General features: G+C 39.0%; 1 protein-coding gene across 1 annotated transcript in view; it reads right to left on the minus strand.

Annotated features, from left to right (window-relative positions):
* VPS13B (vacuolar protein sorting 13 homolog B) overlaps positions 1 to 16,306 on the minus strand; it is a 5,424,989-nt gene that overhangs the window by 2,414,475 nt on the left and 2,994,208 nt on the right. The window lies entirely within an intron of this gene.

Raw genomic sequence — 16,306 nt, forward strand, 5'->3', positions numbered from 1 at the left:
CATGAACTACCACATAGGCGATATCTCACTAAACACTGAAAGTGTGATGAGAGACCTCAGGACACAGGTGGACAGTAGTCTGTCCTTTGATAACCTCATTGCCACAGTAGTCAGGAAATCCTTCTACATGGCATACCTCATCACAAAATGGTTCTCCTCTGGAAAAAAGGAGCTCACTGTTCCTCTCTACTCATCCCTCATCAGACCCACTATAGAGTACAATGCCCCGTTTGGCATGTATCTCACAAGACACCTACAACAATTGGAAAGGCCACAGAAATACCTCACTAAGAGGATTACTGGCCTCAAACAGATGCCATACACAAACCGTCTCAAAAAACTCCAGCTCTACTCCATGCATATCGCCTACTCAGAGGCAATCTCTGCCTAACATACAAAGCTATGTCAAACCCAGAGCTGTTGGACATGCTAGACTTAAAGAAATCCCAATCTCTCTGAACCACATGCTCCAGGGACCTAAACCTTGTCACCACAATAAACAGAACATGCTGGAGGGATAGATTCCTGTCCCAGAGACTTCCCATACTCTGGAACAAACTACCTATTCATGTCAAGCAAAGCTCCTCATTGGCCCTCTTTAAGAAAAACCTTGACGACTGGATGGGAAATAGAAAATTCACCCTGGGGATCACTTCTGCAACACTGTTTGACAGCGGCACAGGAAAATAATTTTCTTGGGTGGCGAAAGCCAAGGAATCTTTTTGGCTAGACTTATATATGCCCCCAGGGCTAGTACCTACCTATGAACACATGCACTAGGGTCTCTCAGCAACAAATACCGTTATGACTCTGTCATAGTTCATGTTGGTGTGAATGACCTGAGATATACCTCAATGGATTATATGAAGACAGACATGGTTGAGCTCTCTGAGTACATGTCCCAGGCAGGTATGTCCCTAGACTTGAGCAGCATACTACCCTCACCTAGAATGATGCCACAGTATAAACAAAAGATGATTGATTTCAATAACTGGCTCAGTTTTTGATGTCATTCAGAGCAGACCAAGGTCCTGTCTGCCTGGAAAGCCATGGTCAACTAACTTCATTGCTTTGCCAGAGACAGTTTGCACCTGACCACCTCTAGGCTTTTGGTTGCTGGCAAAGACTCTTGCCTCCCCCATACTGCCTTTTTTAGGTAAGGTCTCAAAAACAACATTACAGACGTGAAATTAACCAATCAGAACAAAATAAGTGTCATGCTGCTAAATGCGAGGCACTTAAACCAAAAACTGTACTCCCTGGAAGCACTTCTATCACTAGAAGATGTAGAAGTATGTGCAGTCACAGAAACCTGGTCCAAGGCTTCGGAGATTACCCCCACCTTGCAAGGCTATAATGCCTTCCACATCTTTAGACCACAAACTAAATGTGTGAAAACAAAGGAGGCTGTGTTTCAATCTATATTAAAGATAAATTCACCTCCCTTCTAGTAAGACTGTGCAACTCCATGGAGTTACTCCAGGTCCAAGTTACAGTGGGTAAAACCCCCATTCAAGTCATAGGCAGTTATAGATACTCCTTCCATGGGTCATGATGCCCATGAAGCCTACTTGACCAAACTGGAGACAATCCAAATTTTACCAAACACACTGGTTGTGGGGGATTTCAATTATCCCACCATCAGCTAGGAAACCTATGCTACTCTAACTCTCTAGCGCAAAAGTTCCTTGAATTTGTTAACTCAAATACCCTGGAACAAACTGTCCATACCCCAAAAAGGGGAACGAATATTCTAGATCTGGTCTTCACCAACATGTCAAACAGATGTACTGCAGCAACTGTTGGACCGACATTAGTAAAAACTGACCACAAATCAGTCACCTTTGAGCTGGCACTAACATCAGAACTCATAAATGGTAAAATTACACTAAAAAGCTTCACCAAGGCAAACTATGCCCTCCTATGTGAAGGTATAAATGCATTCCAAGCCCCATCTCAAGCTGGAAGTGGTAACTACGCCGAAGCTTATACTAAAGCTTTGTACAATCACTCGCACGAGTGTATAAACCTGACCATACAAGAAAGAACCAAAGCCGCAGCCCCAAGTAAAAAACAAGCTGCCACGGTCAATATCCAGCATCAACAAACTTTACAATAAATGCAAAATGTTGCTGTCCAAGAAAACAAAGGCAAATCCCCAACAATGGAAAAGCACCCTCCTCAGCCTCAACAAGCAAATAAGACAACTTGTCAAATCCTCCGAGGGATCCTTTTAGAGAAACTTTACAAATACAGCCAAGGATAACCATATAACTCCTTTTACAGCTATGTATACAACCAAAAAAGTAGGGCACAAGCATGTGCAGAACTAGTGACTAACGGTATCACACACTGACCCCACAAAGATAGCAAACTGCTAGAGGACAGGTTTGGTGAAAATTACACTCCCTTATCCCCTCCTAACTTACAACAAAACTCCCCCCCAACTCTACATATCTGAAGAGCAGGTCCTCAAAGCCTTGTCCAAGGCAAAAAAACACAGCCTCTGTGAGACCAGACAACATCCCAGGCTATCTTCTAAACAGGCTAAAACATGAACTAGTATCACTACTAAGTACCATTTTCAGTCACAGCCTAACCACAGGCTATGTTCCTGTGGAATGGAAAACAGCAACAGATACTCCTCTCCACAAAGTTGGCATAGCAACAGACCTGGGGAATTACAGACCCATAAGCTGACCAGCCTCATCTGTAAGGCCATGGAACGTATCATTAAGGACCTTATAATAAAGATATAGGTGACCTCCAAACCCTGGATCCTACCCAATTCGGCTTTGTGAAGGGCAGATCCTGCCAGTTAAATCTGGTGGATTTCTTTCAAGATGTGACTAAGGCCACTGATGAGGCCTAATCTCTGCACACAGCATACCTTGACCTGGTAAAGGCTTTTGACACAATCCCACATTCAGTCATTACTGATAAACTTACCAAACTAAATGCAAACTCCTTTGTTGTAAGATGGGTTGCCAACTAGCTCACAAACGGACACACACTATCAAAGTGGGTAACTCCACATCAACCAGCAAACCTGCTACCAGTGGGGTTAAGTACCACAGGGGGTCAAATGCTCCCCTACTGTTTGGTATGTACTTCTCCGAAGTTCAGGTCAAAACTAAGGAGTTGTGGATGACCACGACTGCAAACAAGGTCCAATCACGGAATCCCCAAATTATATAATTCCCTTCAGCACAAACAATGTCTCCTCACACTATCAAATCAACAACAATACCCTAAGTACCCACAAAGTGGTAAGGGGCTTGGGATCACAAGTTGACTGCAACCTTAACTTTGACCACCATGCCTCTACTATAGTAAGGAAATCTTTCTACGTAGCACACTTGATTAGTAAAGGCATCTCCTTGAGAGGAAAAGAAGTTATAACCCCCCTATACTCTGCACTTATCCAGCCCATAAATGAGTATAATGCCCCATGGTATGTATTGTACTAAGCAAAAAGCAAGCTAAAGTAAGCTAAGCCAAAAAAAAAAAAAAAAATGTTTTTAGTCTTGTCTTTAATGCATTTCAGAATTAAAGACAAGTAGCTCTGTGCTTGGGGATTTTTGATTGGCCCGTATGCCGGAATACGAGCCAATCAAAACCTCGCACAACAGACCCTCTTCTGTTCAATGCGGCACATCAAGCAGTTCCGCATTAAACAGAGCTCCGCTTTTTGATTGGCTCATATACCGGTATATGAGCCAACCAAAAATGCGCACAGTGGACCCTTTCTGTTCAATGTGGAACATCAAGGAGTTCTGCATTGAACAGAGCTCCGTTTTTTGATTGGCTCGTATACCGGTATATGAGCCAATCAAAAAAAAAAAAAAAAACAAAGTGGAGGAAAGACTCCGGGTTTTAAAACCTGGACAAATCACAGAATTTTCAAAAACCGCCTGGACAGGAGCCCAAAAAAGAGGACATGTCCGGGGAAATCTGGACGTATGGTAACCTTAATCAAAGGGCTCCAGGATATACCTTATGCAGACCAACTAAAGTCCCTGTCACTATACTCCATATCATATAGACTTCTTAGGGGAGACTTATGCCTGGCCTACAGAGCAATCCAACACCCAAAACTAATGAACTTGCTGCACATCTGTAAATCAAAAGGGGACAGGACTATTCATCCCAGGGACCTATATATGGCCTAATACTTAAACAGGACATGCTGGAGGGACAAATTTATCTCCCAGCGACTGCCATGTCTTTGGAACAGGCTACCAATTCATGTGAAACAGAGCACCTCTATGACACTGTTCAATAGGAACCTGGACGAGTGGATGGGGCACCATAAATTCTTACTGGGGATAGAGCCCACAACCTTCCTGGAAATGGTCAATCATCACTAAATGCAATCTTGGGTACAGACCAGCATTTCTATGGTATTACATTGGGATGAAATGGCTAGGCTTAAAATGACCTCTGGGTCAGTAGCCTAGTAATCTGCTATAATACTATGATCCTAAAGTCAAACTGCAAAAGTTATCAACTTTAAGTGAATGCTGATTTTATACTTCCCATGGTTCTCCGCCTACCATAGATTATGCTCTGTGAGAAACTTCAATTTATATTCTCTTCTACTACTATTATGATACCACTTCCAAGCAGATTTATCCTATGCCTTTAGTCAACAACTGTAAATATATAGTGCATAAACTCATCTTTTACAGCTGGAGGGTAAAAGGAACAATAGCAATTTAAATTCGCCTACAAGGTAACATTACAGTTAGAACAGTCACTGAAAGTCTGATCATCAAAATGTGAAAGTTAATAACCAATGTGACTGTAAGCTCACAAACTGCTGAAGACTACTGTAGCACATTCAATGTAGGAATATGACATTTCTGGCTTCATATTTGCCCTCTTACCCATTTTTTTACACCCCTTAGAACTAGCTTTTTAATAAATCAAAAAAAAAAAAATGAAAACACTTACAATGTCAAAAAATTGCAAAAAGAAAAGAAAGATGCATCAAAACACAAAAAAGCAACCGTGTCATGCGTGTACACATTAATCAATTACAAGTTATGCTACAATACTTTTACCAGACTTTTATTTACTGAGTAGAAAATATCTACTGCTGGATCAAGGAATTACAAGTGGTGTTCTGCACAATATTACAGGGAATAAAAAATGAAAAACAGCAATTGAGGCTCTACTGTTAAATTCACAAGACCCCTCCATTCACTGGAAAGCCTCTGCGGGTACGTGCAGTTTTGAAAAATCAGACTGTGTATCAAAATAACAATCAACTGACAATATACTACTAAAAAAAGAAGAAATTGTTGACTTAAATAATAATAATAATGACTAAAACTCTCTCCTCCTGTTACATCACCACGTAACTTTTCCTTAGCCATTCCACCTATATTCTTCATATTTTAAAGGTCACTTTACCTGAAAATTAGACTTAGTTTACCCAGCTAGACTTAATAGATACTCCTCCTGCTTACTGCTCTACATGAAGCTCAACTTCACTTTACTTTTCTCTCCTATTCCTATTTATATTCTCCTCTATTACTTGTCTCTTTCCCAACTCCTTACTAAGACCCTATTCTAATAATTTCCCCTCTTCCTTCTTGTTACTCTCCTTCTATGAAAAAAAAAATTGATTTAAACTCAAAAATAAGGGATTGGTTATTTTATCTGTATTTTATCTTATCTAAACTTTATGGATCTGTCACTGAAGTTAAATGCTCTGTAACTGTAATTTGTTTTTAATTTTGTCTGTTCTTTGTGGAGCTTTTCTCCCCGGGCCTCTACTGAAAATGGACATATATCCAGCTAGACTAGCCCGGTCAACAAATGTTAAATAAATAAAATAAATAAATAATAATAATAAAACAACATTAGAAAAACAGCACTAAGCAATCAATAATATCCGACAGATTGGGAACTATCAACGAATTAACACCCATGCAGGGGTGTTATGAAGCCCAATGCCACAGGGGAAAGGCTTTTCCACCATAGATTGGTATTATTTCTCTGATAATGCCCACCTTGAAGGGCATTACTGCACTTAGAGAATGGGGTGTTAAATTATGCATTTTTTAATTACCATATCCTTTTTTTATATTTTTGATGTATAATGTTTCAGTCTTTCTGTAGTGCATGTAATTGTTGTTGGAAAAAGTATTTTACATAGAAAATATAAGTTGTGTAAGTATTTAATGTTTACACACACACATTCAGAAGCAAGACAGAGTGACATATACACATTCCCAGCAGTTACAGCCACTGCATTCACCTCAGATATCTAATTGCGATTAAATGAACAGGGAAAAAACATACAATGAATTTCAATCCCCCATGCCTCTTAACTCATGCCCTCCAGTACAGCTCTTTTGAATGTGTACTTTTAACTCCCAGTAGGTATGGCTTGAGCCTTTAAAAAATGAAGTTATCACCTTACAATTCAAACAAATAATCATATCTCTGTAACCATAAGTGTTACTAGAAAAGTGTAAATGACTATTCAGGATAAATTAATCTTTACATTAGTGGCATTCATTCAGTTCAATGCTTTAAATTGGATTTTATAAGCCAAAATGAAAGCAATGAATGTTAAGTTTGTAATGCTGTATAAACAGCTTATCATATCTCAGTAACCATTCAAACAAGACACATACTGCCAACAGGATTTTCTTCATACAGCTATGAGCATTCATATGTGGCTATGCAGCTCTGCCTGTCACCTGAATGTTGAGATATTTAGAGAAATATGAAAATTATTACAATACAAATAAACAGTGCACAAATAATATTCAATATCTCTTCAGCTGCATTAGACAGACATTAAATATCAATACAATTGTGTTTGCCATCATGTATGCTTTAAGATAAAATATTCTAATACATTGTATGTAGCATGGTTTGGAATTATTAATGCAAATAAGAATAAGCAATATTTGATGTCTAGAGGCATCAGTAGGAGTTAAATGCAGAAACGCACTCAGCTGTAATGAGTAAACTGACCAAGATTTTGCAGAATGCCCCTGATTTTGCTGCATAATTTTGCTCTGTCCATCATACAAACTTTGACTTGCTGGTAAATCTCCGAGGATTACAGTCAGTTACATATAGTACATATTTCATACTATAAACCTACAATGATCTTAAACTTCAATGTAACCATGTATATAAATAATCACCCTTTAAAATTTTACATTTTTTTCAGTGTAACCATGAATATTGATTGTCATCTTTTTGTACATGTGGCGCTTTTCTCCCCGGGTCTCTGCTGAAAATGGACTTGTATCCAGTCGGACTCTCCTGGTTAAATGAAAAATGAAATAAATAAATAATGCAAGACATTGGAGTTTCATATTTTTTTTATTGTTAGACAATATGTGCTGATGGTCTTTGTCGCTCGTCCGGTTAGGATAAAAGAGACAGTGTAAGCAACTTTATTACACACACATCTGGATTGAGGTTTAGTAACTTAAATACACTTACAGACTTACTACACTCATACATGTTAACACTCTGGCTCTCAAAACGGCACTTCTGCCTGCATGTACTCACTATTTATATGCATGTGCCTACACTTGGAAATGTTCCTTAAAGTTACACACACACGCTCTGTTCTACATCCTCCATCTTTAAGAAATAGATCATATACCGAATGATGGTATTCAATGACATGCAATTATACAAAACTAATTCTTTAATGTGCAATCATACAAAATTAGAGACATATAAACCAATCATGTCCAGGTTGCTGTGTATTTTACACTAGGTCTAGAAATATGACCTGATCGTGCAATGGGGACGGTCTTCAAGGAATGTTTAACTTTGGGGACATCTGGGACATCATTGGGAAGGGAACTGGAATAGATACTGAGACATGTTCTTTAGTATAAACATTGTCAGGGTTGCTCTGAGATCTAGAGTCTTTATCACAAATACAATGGTGCAATATCATTTCAGAGACAGGAAGAAGATGCCTGCGATTTCTCCTGTATTCGATACCCTCAGATTCCACTAAGTAGGATCTTGGCTTGGAACATATGCCTCTAATTTGGCCAATACAATCAAAGCCTTTTGCTGTTTGCATCCTCATTGTCTCTCCTTCTTTCAACGGACAAAGAAATCTGCTCATATTATCACTTCTGAAAAGAACACTTCTTAAACAGTTGGGCTTTGATTGCTCTGGTGCTTTTAGTATTAGGCACCAACAAACTAGAACTGATCGGCAAGGTTGTTACGGTCTGCCTAGACAGAAGTTGACGAGCAGGCAAGCCAAGTCGGTTGTCATGGGGTATATTTATGAGATTAAGTAAATTCAAGAAGATATCGGTATTGTCATGCTTTGACCTCTGTAGTAATTGCTTTGCACTCCGTACTGCACATTCAGCTATGCCGTTTGACTGTGGGTATTTTGGACTACTAGTAATACTGTGGTGGTGGTGCTGCGGTAGCATTGTCACCTCACAGTTAGACGTTGCCCGTTCGATTCTCAGTTAGAGCATCTTCTGTGTGGTGACATGCGTGAATGGGCGTTCCTTCGTTGAAGATTGTGCGTTAAGCCCGGCAAGCCAGCACATAAAAATCTACTGCCAATCATTAGCGGACCGGAGTTCCGCTGTGGCGACCCCTAACCGGGAAAAGTCGAAAGACACAAACAAACAAAGTAATAAAGTCTCACTCTTTTGCAAATTTCTGAACAAATGACTGGTAAACTGGGTACCGTTGTCAGAAATAACTTTGTGTGGACTACCATGGACTGAGAAATGACGTTTCATCTTAGTAATAACAGTACTGGATGTTAGGTTAGGTAGCAAATCGGTCTCAAACCAGTTCGAATAAGAGTCTATCAACACTAAGTAATACTGATTGCTCCACTCAAATATGTCAGTGGCTACTGTTGACCAAGGTAGTTCAGGAATCTGTCTTAGCTGAAAAGGCTCTTTTTGCAAACGCAGTTTAGTACTATTGCATACTGAACAAGATGAAAGCACTTTATCAACATCTTTCAACAGAGAAGGCAAAAATACTAATCCTCTTGCCCTTCTTTTGGTAGCTTTGGAACCTGGGTGGTCATGATGCAAATTCTGAATGTATTCATGTTGTAAGGAAGTAGCAACAACAACTTTTCCACCTTTGAAAATGATACCATCTTCCATCAGCATCTCATCTCTCTATGGAAAATAAGGTTGTACTTCTGGCAGTACACAAGACTGGTTTGATGGCCATCCAAGATTGATGAAGTGGTTGAGCTTCTGCAAAACTGGATCAGTCTTTGTATGATCAAGTCTGGTGGTAGAAAAATTATTCATTTCCATGACATCAAAGTCAAAATTCTCTGCATCAAGCTGTTCTGTAGTATTTCTGGGTGATCTGGATAAGGTATCAGCCAGATAAAGAAGTTTGCTTTTTGTGTATACCATTTTAAAATTATACTTTTGTAATCTGAACATCATTCTTTGTAGTCTTGCTGAACCAGTATGCATAGGCTTCTTTAAATTAGTGACTAGAGGTTGATGATCAGTTTCAACTTAGAGAGCTCGGCTATAAATATAATCACGGACATTTTAACATGTGAACACAATTGCCAAAAGCTCCTTCTCAATTTGAGCACACTGCATCTCAGTTTGGGTAAGAGTTCTAGATGCACAGGCAACAGGTCTGCCCTCTTGAAGAATAACTGTACCAAGACCGAACTTTGAAGCATCACAGGAAAGAACTACAGGTTTGTGGACATCACAGTAAAAAAAAACAAAGCTACTTCTCTTTCTCCCCAAAAACAAAGATCACCTTAAACCTACCTTCTTTATCTCTTCACTAAATAACACTATCATAAATGTAGATTCTGATATAAAATTTTTGGGAATGACTATTGATGACCAACTAAAATTTGACTTGCACATTCACCAAGCAATTAAGAAAACTAACCAAAAACTTGGCATTCTATATCGCAACACTAAATTCCTCTCTACTGATTCTAGACACATCCTTGCCCAAGCCTATCTCCTTCCAAACCTCCTCTATGGATCACTGGTCCTCACCAACCTTCAATCCTGTCTACATTCCAGGTTAGAACAAACCTATAATAAAATTGCCAAATTTGCAGCCAATATTCCTAATCCCATTCACCACTGTATAGCTCTCCACAAGTTACAATGGCTTGAATTCTCCCACCGACTTAAACTTTACCAACTACATTTTATCCACCTCATACTAAATAAACCCACTGTTTGTCCCTCTCTCACTAATCTGGTTACCTATTCCCCCCCTCGTGCACTCCGCAGTTCAGAGAAACTTGTTCTAGAAACGTGCATCCAAAATCAATATAGGCAATCTCCTATATAAAATATCCATAACAAAAATCTGGAATAACCTCCCCTCTAACTTGTAAAACATCACACATTCAAACAGCTTCAAAAAAGAAATAAAAACTACTTCCAGAAAAACTGTATCTGTTCCAGTCATGATCCTCTTGACCTCTCTCTTTCTTTATCTCCTCTATTTTTTCCTAATATACTTAATCTTAAAGAATTTCTCAGCTGTAAACGATACCTCTATTTAACAATTATGATGTAATTTTTATTTCACTGTATGTTCTCATTTACACTTTAAACTATGTTATTTTGTTAATTGACTTTGTTTTGGAGCTTTTCTCCTCGGGTCTCCACTGAAAACGGGCTTGTTCTCAGTTGGACTAACCCGGTTAACTTCTTTTTCGTCTTCTTTCAGCTTTTCCCGGTTAGGGGTTGCCACAGCGGATCACCTGTCTGCTCATGATTGGCAGTGGAGAAGGCACACACACGCATGCACTCACGCCTAGGGCCAATTTAGAGTGTCCAATCCACCTACAGCATGTCTTTGGGATGTGGGAGGAAACCGTAGCACCCGGAGGAAACCCACGTGACTACAGGGAGGACATGCAGACTCCGCACAGAAGGCACCCCAGCCGAGGATCAAACCGGGGGAACCTCTTGCTGTGAGGTGGCAACGCTAACGGCTGCACCACCACGACTGCACCTGGACTAACCCGGTTAACAAATGTGAAATAAATAGCATCTCAATGTAGGAGGATTGGCAATTTGCTGTCTGAGGTTATCAAATGCTCTCTGATATTGTTCCAAACATGACCAGGCAACGTTTTTGTATGTCAGCTCTCTTAAAGGTGCTGATAATTCACTAAAGTCAGGGATAAATTTGCCCAAATAGTTAACCATACCAAGAAAACGCTGTAGGGATTGGACATTGTCTGGAGTCGGCATCTCAAGAATGGCTGCTTGTTTGGAAGAGTCTGGTCGTAAGCCTTTACTGGTAAATAAATGACCTACATAAGTAACTTCTGGTAGCCTTAATTTACATTTCAGAGGATTCAGCTATAAGTTCACTTCACTTGCTCTTTCCAGAACTTTCCTGATGTTTCTGACATGCTCTGCTTCTCCATTACCTCCAACCAATAAATCATCAACTATTATAGCACACAGATAACCCGAAAAAAAATTTCCCCATTGCACACTGAAGGACTTTATTGGCAGAATTTATTCCAAAAGGCATTCTGAGAAATCTGTATCTACCAAATGGTGTTCTGAATGTAGTCAGTAATGAAGGTTTGCGACCAAGCATTACTTGCCAAAATGAACTCTCTGCATCTAAGAAAAAACAGTGGCACTTGGCATGAGGGTGGCGACCTCCTTGACTATACGCATAGGATGATGAGGTCTCTTTAATGCCTTGTTCAAGTCTCTTGGGTCAATGTATATTCTGATTTCATCCACGCTTTTCTTATGAGCAGCTACCATAGAAGACACCCACTCTGGTGGTTCTGTGACTGGACAAATCACACCTTGCTGCACCATGTTGTCTAACTGGACCTTGACTTTGTCCTGCATAGCTATTGAAACTCTTCTCGTGATGTGACCACTGGACTAACCTCTGGGTCTACTCTCATGGAGTACACAACTGGAAGTCTGCCTAGCTTGTCTTCGAAAACATCAGCATACTCTGAGAAATTAGCATCACTGAAGCTGGAACTGGAACATGTGCTTACATGATGTACTTCTTTGGTAAAATAAAGCAGTTTCATTCTTAAATTGTCTCTGAGACCTAATAATGACAGCACAGGTCTTCTAACTACATAAAACTGCAAGCAGTAATTGTTCCCAGCCAAATAGCATGAAGGCACTACTGAGCCATCGGTTTGATTCTATTCACCTCCATAAGCAACGAGCTTCGCACAATTAGACAAATTGAGTTGCTCACCAGCTCTCACTCTAGCAAATGTTTCTGCTGACATTACATAAAACTCTGAACCAGTGTCTACTTTGAGCTCCGTGGGTTTACCATTGATCAGGACAATACAAAATAGTTTGTTCTTTGCCCTGCATTAACCTTTTCACCAACCACTGATACACTATCTACACAGAAAGTAGGGTTGCAGCTTTCTACAAGATCAACTTGCTTTTTTGAGTGACCTTTCTTAATAACTGAACATGGCTTGCTTGATTTACAAAACTTTTGAAAGTGGTTCCATTTTTTTTACACTTGTGGCACTGCTGACCAAATGCTAAGCTCTTCTCTCTTTTAGACTCATGATTGGCACCACAATTACGACAGTTAACAATAAGACTTGACTTGAGTTTTGCTGACTCATCCTTATACTGCACTGAGAATGTCCATTTTGCTGAGCTAGTCTTGGAACTTGTTAGGAAGTTATGGGACCTCTCTGAGAATTCCCCAGGGGCTGCAGCTGCCATGTGCTTAGGCCTGCTTCTGCTAGCCATATGCTGCATACTGTCTACACTTGCTCTAGAGCCTGCTGAAACCATGCGCTTATCACTTACAAGCATACTTGTGTGCCTTTCTGTGAGCTCATAGATCTGACAAATCTCTATAGCTTTGCTCAATGTTAAATCACGGTCACGGAGCAAAATCTTCCTCACTGCAGCACTATTAACACCACACACAAGCCTGTCCTTTATTAAGTCATCTTTCAAATGACCAAATCTGCATGTTTTAGCCTTATTTCTCAAGTCAGTGATAAAAGCTGCAAAAGTTTCACCTGGCTTTTGGTCTAGTGTATAAAACAGGTGCCTCACTAATGTAACATTTGTCTGGGGGTTGCACATTTCTCTAAATTTACGTTTCAAGCACTTAGGGTCCTCTCTTGATTCAACCGGTACAACAATATAGCATTTTTTTCCTTTCTCCTGCATATACTACTGGTGCATACCAAATGAATGCTCTCCTTCAATGGCCTCTGACCCAGCTAAGTTAAGCAAAATAAATGCCCTTGTACATGCATCTTTGTCAGAAAAAGCTGCTTGTATGAAAATATTGTATTCCTGCTCAAATACTCTCAAATTTTCTGCAATATTATGATCAAACACAAGTGGACTGGGTCTTCAAAATGCCTCTGCCATATCAACACACAGTAGTGAACGTGCTTGGAATTATGTACGAACATACACAAATAAATATATGCCAGAACTTTATGTCAGAACTTGTAATTATGCCCAATAGCACAACAGACTCTGAAATAATTGCACTTTGCCAAATAAGTCTCTGTAGCACAAGAACACTTTAAAATCACTGCACTTTGTGAAATCACTTATCAATGTAAGAAATACTTTGAAATGACTGTACTTTGCAAAAAAACTGTATGCAGCAGAAGAAGCTCAGAGTAAGAAACACTTCGAAATGAATGCTCTTTGCAAATGAACTATACAGCACAAGAACCTTTCAAAATGGCTGTATTTTGCGAAATAACTCTGTACAGTATAAGAAACACTTTGAAATGGTGGCACTCTGTGAATAAATCTACACAGCACAAGAAACTTTTCGAAATGGCCATAATTTGACTGCACTTTGCAAAATAACTGTACTTTGAACACTGAAAACTCTTCGAATTAATTGCACAGTAATAAAGCACACACACTCTGCAAACACTTTGCACATTGTGAGATAATGCCTTGAATGGCTTCTGTCAATGCTAAATAGTAGTTTATGCCCAAAACAAGGTATTTTACTAAAAAACATCCAGTTGCCTTGCTCTTTAAGCTTATTTTGTCCTTTTACTGTACTCGTTATGCCCATTTAATCTCTTATCATGCTCATTGTACTTTTCTTGTGCTCGTTTTACTTTGCAAAATGAAGATAATTCTGATCCCCATATAAGCACTTCTGATAGTTTTTGTCAAACATCTTGGTTACGAACACTTTGTTTAATTAATAATGCGTTTTGTGCTTTTCGTTTGATTAATAATGCATTTTGTGCCTTAGAAATGCTCCATTTCATTTTCTTTGCAAAACAAATAATTTGTGCAAGTTTTGGTTACCTGAAGTTCAGGTCTGGCCCTTTTTAATAATTTCAGCACTCTATTACCCAACCTGCTCAATATATCTTCACCATCAACTCTGTACCTTGTGGCTTAAAGAAGTTGCACACTCAATCCTGGTTCTGACACCATGTTGCTCATCCAGTCAGGATTCAAGCAGCTTTATTACACACACACACACACACACACACACACACACACACACACACACACACACACACACACACACACACACACACACACACACCCCTGGAGTGAGGCTTAATAACTTAAACTTAAATAAACTTACAAGCAGACTGACTAATATACTCATACATGTTAACAATCTGGCTGTTCTCTCAAAATGGCACTGCTGCCTGCACATGCTCACTATTTATATGCACATGCCTACACCTGGAAAGGCTTCTTAAAATTAAACACACACGCTCTGTTCTACAGTCTTCCTGTTGTATATGAAAGACGTTGAAATATGTGCTGTTTCTGTCTGTCTCTGTCCCTCTCTCACAAACACACTCACTCACTCTCATATCTATTACTTTTTTCTTTATTTACTCTCTTATGTTCACTAGCCAGCAAAACAGCACTTAATAAGCATAAAAGAATTACAGCTGTTTGCTTTTTCTGTCCGAGCTTCATGGGAGCTTAATATGTTGCCATGAAGCAATGGACTTGCTTTTTCACCAGGTATTAACTGTACATTAACACTTGATGGATAACATTCATTCTCTGACAGGGTAGCAATGTAATTTTTTTTTAACCATTTTCAAGTCAGAAATAGTGGTGATGGGGGGGGATACAAAATTCAGGATGAAGAAAACTGCACTAAATTGACTGCTGCAATATAAAGTTGTGCTCTAGAACACTTACCATTCATCATCAGCTTACATAGTTGATAGTAACAATAGCAGTGCTTTGCGCAAAAAAAAATATACTGAGAAAGGTGGCAGTATTTTATTATACCCCTCTGTGTAATAAAACTAGCACCTTGCACTGTACTTCTGAATACTAAAAAAAAAAACTAAAAAACATGGGGTAGACAGTTAAAAAACAGACATATTGTTAGCAACAAAGTGGTATTCTGTTGTAAGAAGCACTATTCTGAGATACCCAAATGGGGAGTGTAAAACAACATGCAGAGGCTGTACTAAACTTAGTACTGTTATATAAAGCTGTGCCTATAATGTTTATCTGCCTTTTCAGTTTGCTCAGTAGACTGTGACAAGAGCACAACAGATACTGTAATGAAGGTAGTTATTTTATGATACCTTTTTGCACGACAGACAGTAAAAGTTAGCTTTGTTTTTGTGCAATGTATACTGTATGGGGAAACATACTTTTCCTGAGATGAGCTGTGCTTTGCAAATTATCTCTGGGAACCAGTATTTGATACTGTACAAATGAAATAAAAAGAAAACGAGAAAGACAAGATTTTCACTGCAACCAATACAGCACTGCTGTGTGGTAACAAACCCTGTTCTGAGATACCTCACTGAGGGGGAGGATGTTGAATACACACTATTTTAAACAACAAGTAAGCAACATCTGGCAGTGTATGTTTTCCCAAGAAACTATATACTTTTGTTTTGCATTAACATAATGGAAAACTGCTGATACATCACTTTAAAATGTCTGTGAAAAGCAGCATTTGATATTACTGAATAAGAAATAAGGATACATACTATCAAGCAATATAATGCTATTCTGTGGTAATAAAGAACTATTCTGAGATACCAAAGTTGAAGGGAAAGGTCCTGGACGGTGGTGGGACATTTTGCTTTGCATTTTAAGGTAACAGGGAAGTAATTTGCACTAATTTAAAATGACCATGGAAAGCACAATTTATGAATGTACTACTCAATAAAACAAACAATGAAAAATAAAACACCCAGAAAGAAAGAAACTTACTTCTACTCTGATTTCATCATCATCATAGAATGAGATACCCTTCCTCACTGATATTAGACATGAAAGCATTGGAATGCTATTCCACT

The sequence above is a fragment of the Protopterus annectens genome, chromosome 3.part0 (assembly GCF_019279795.1).
Source record: "Protopterus annectens isolate FY-2018-M chromosome 3.part0, PAN1.0, whole genome shotgun sequence".
Taxonomy (NCBI): domain Eukaryota; kingdom Metazoa; phylum Chordata; order Ceratodontiformes; family Protopteridae; genus Protopterus; species Protopterus annectens.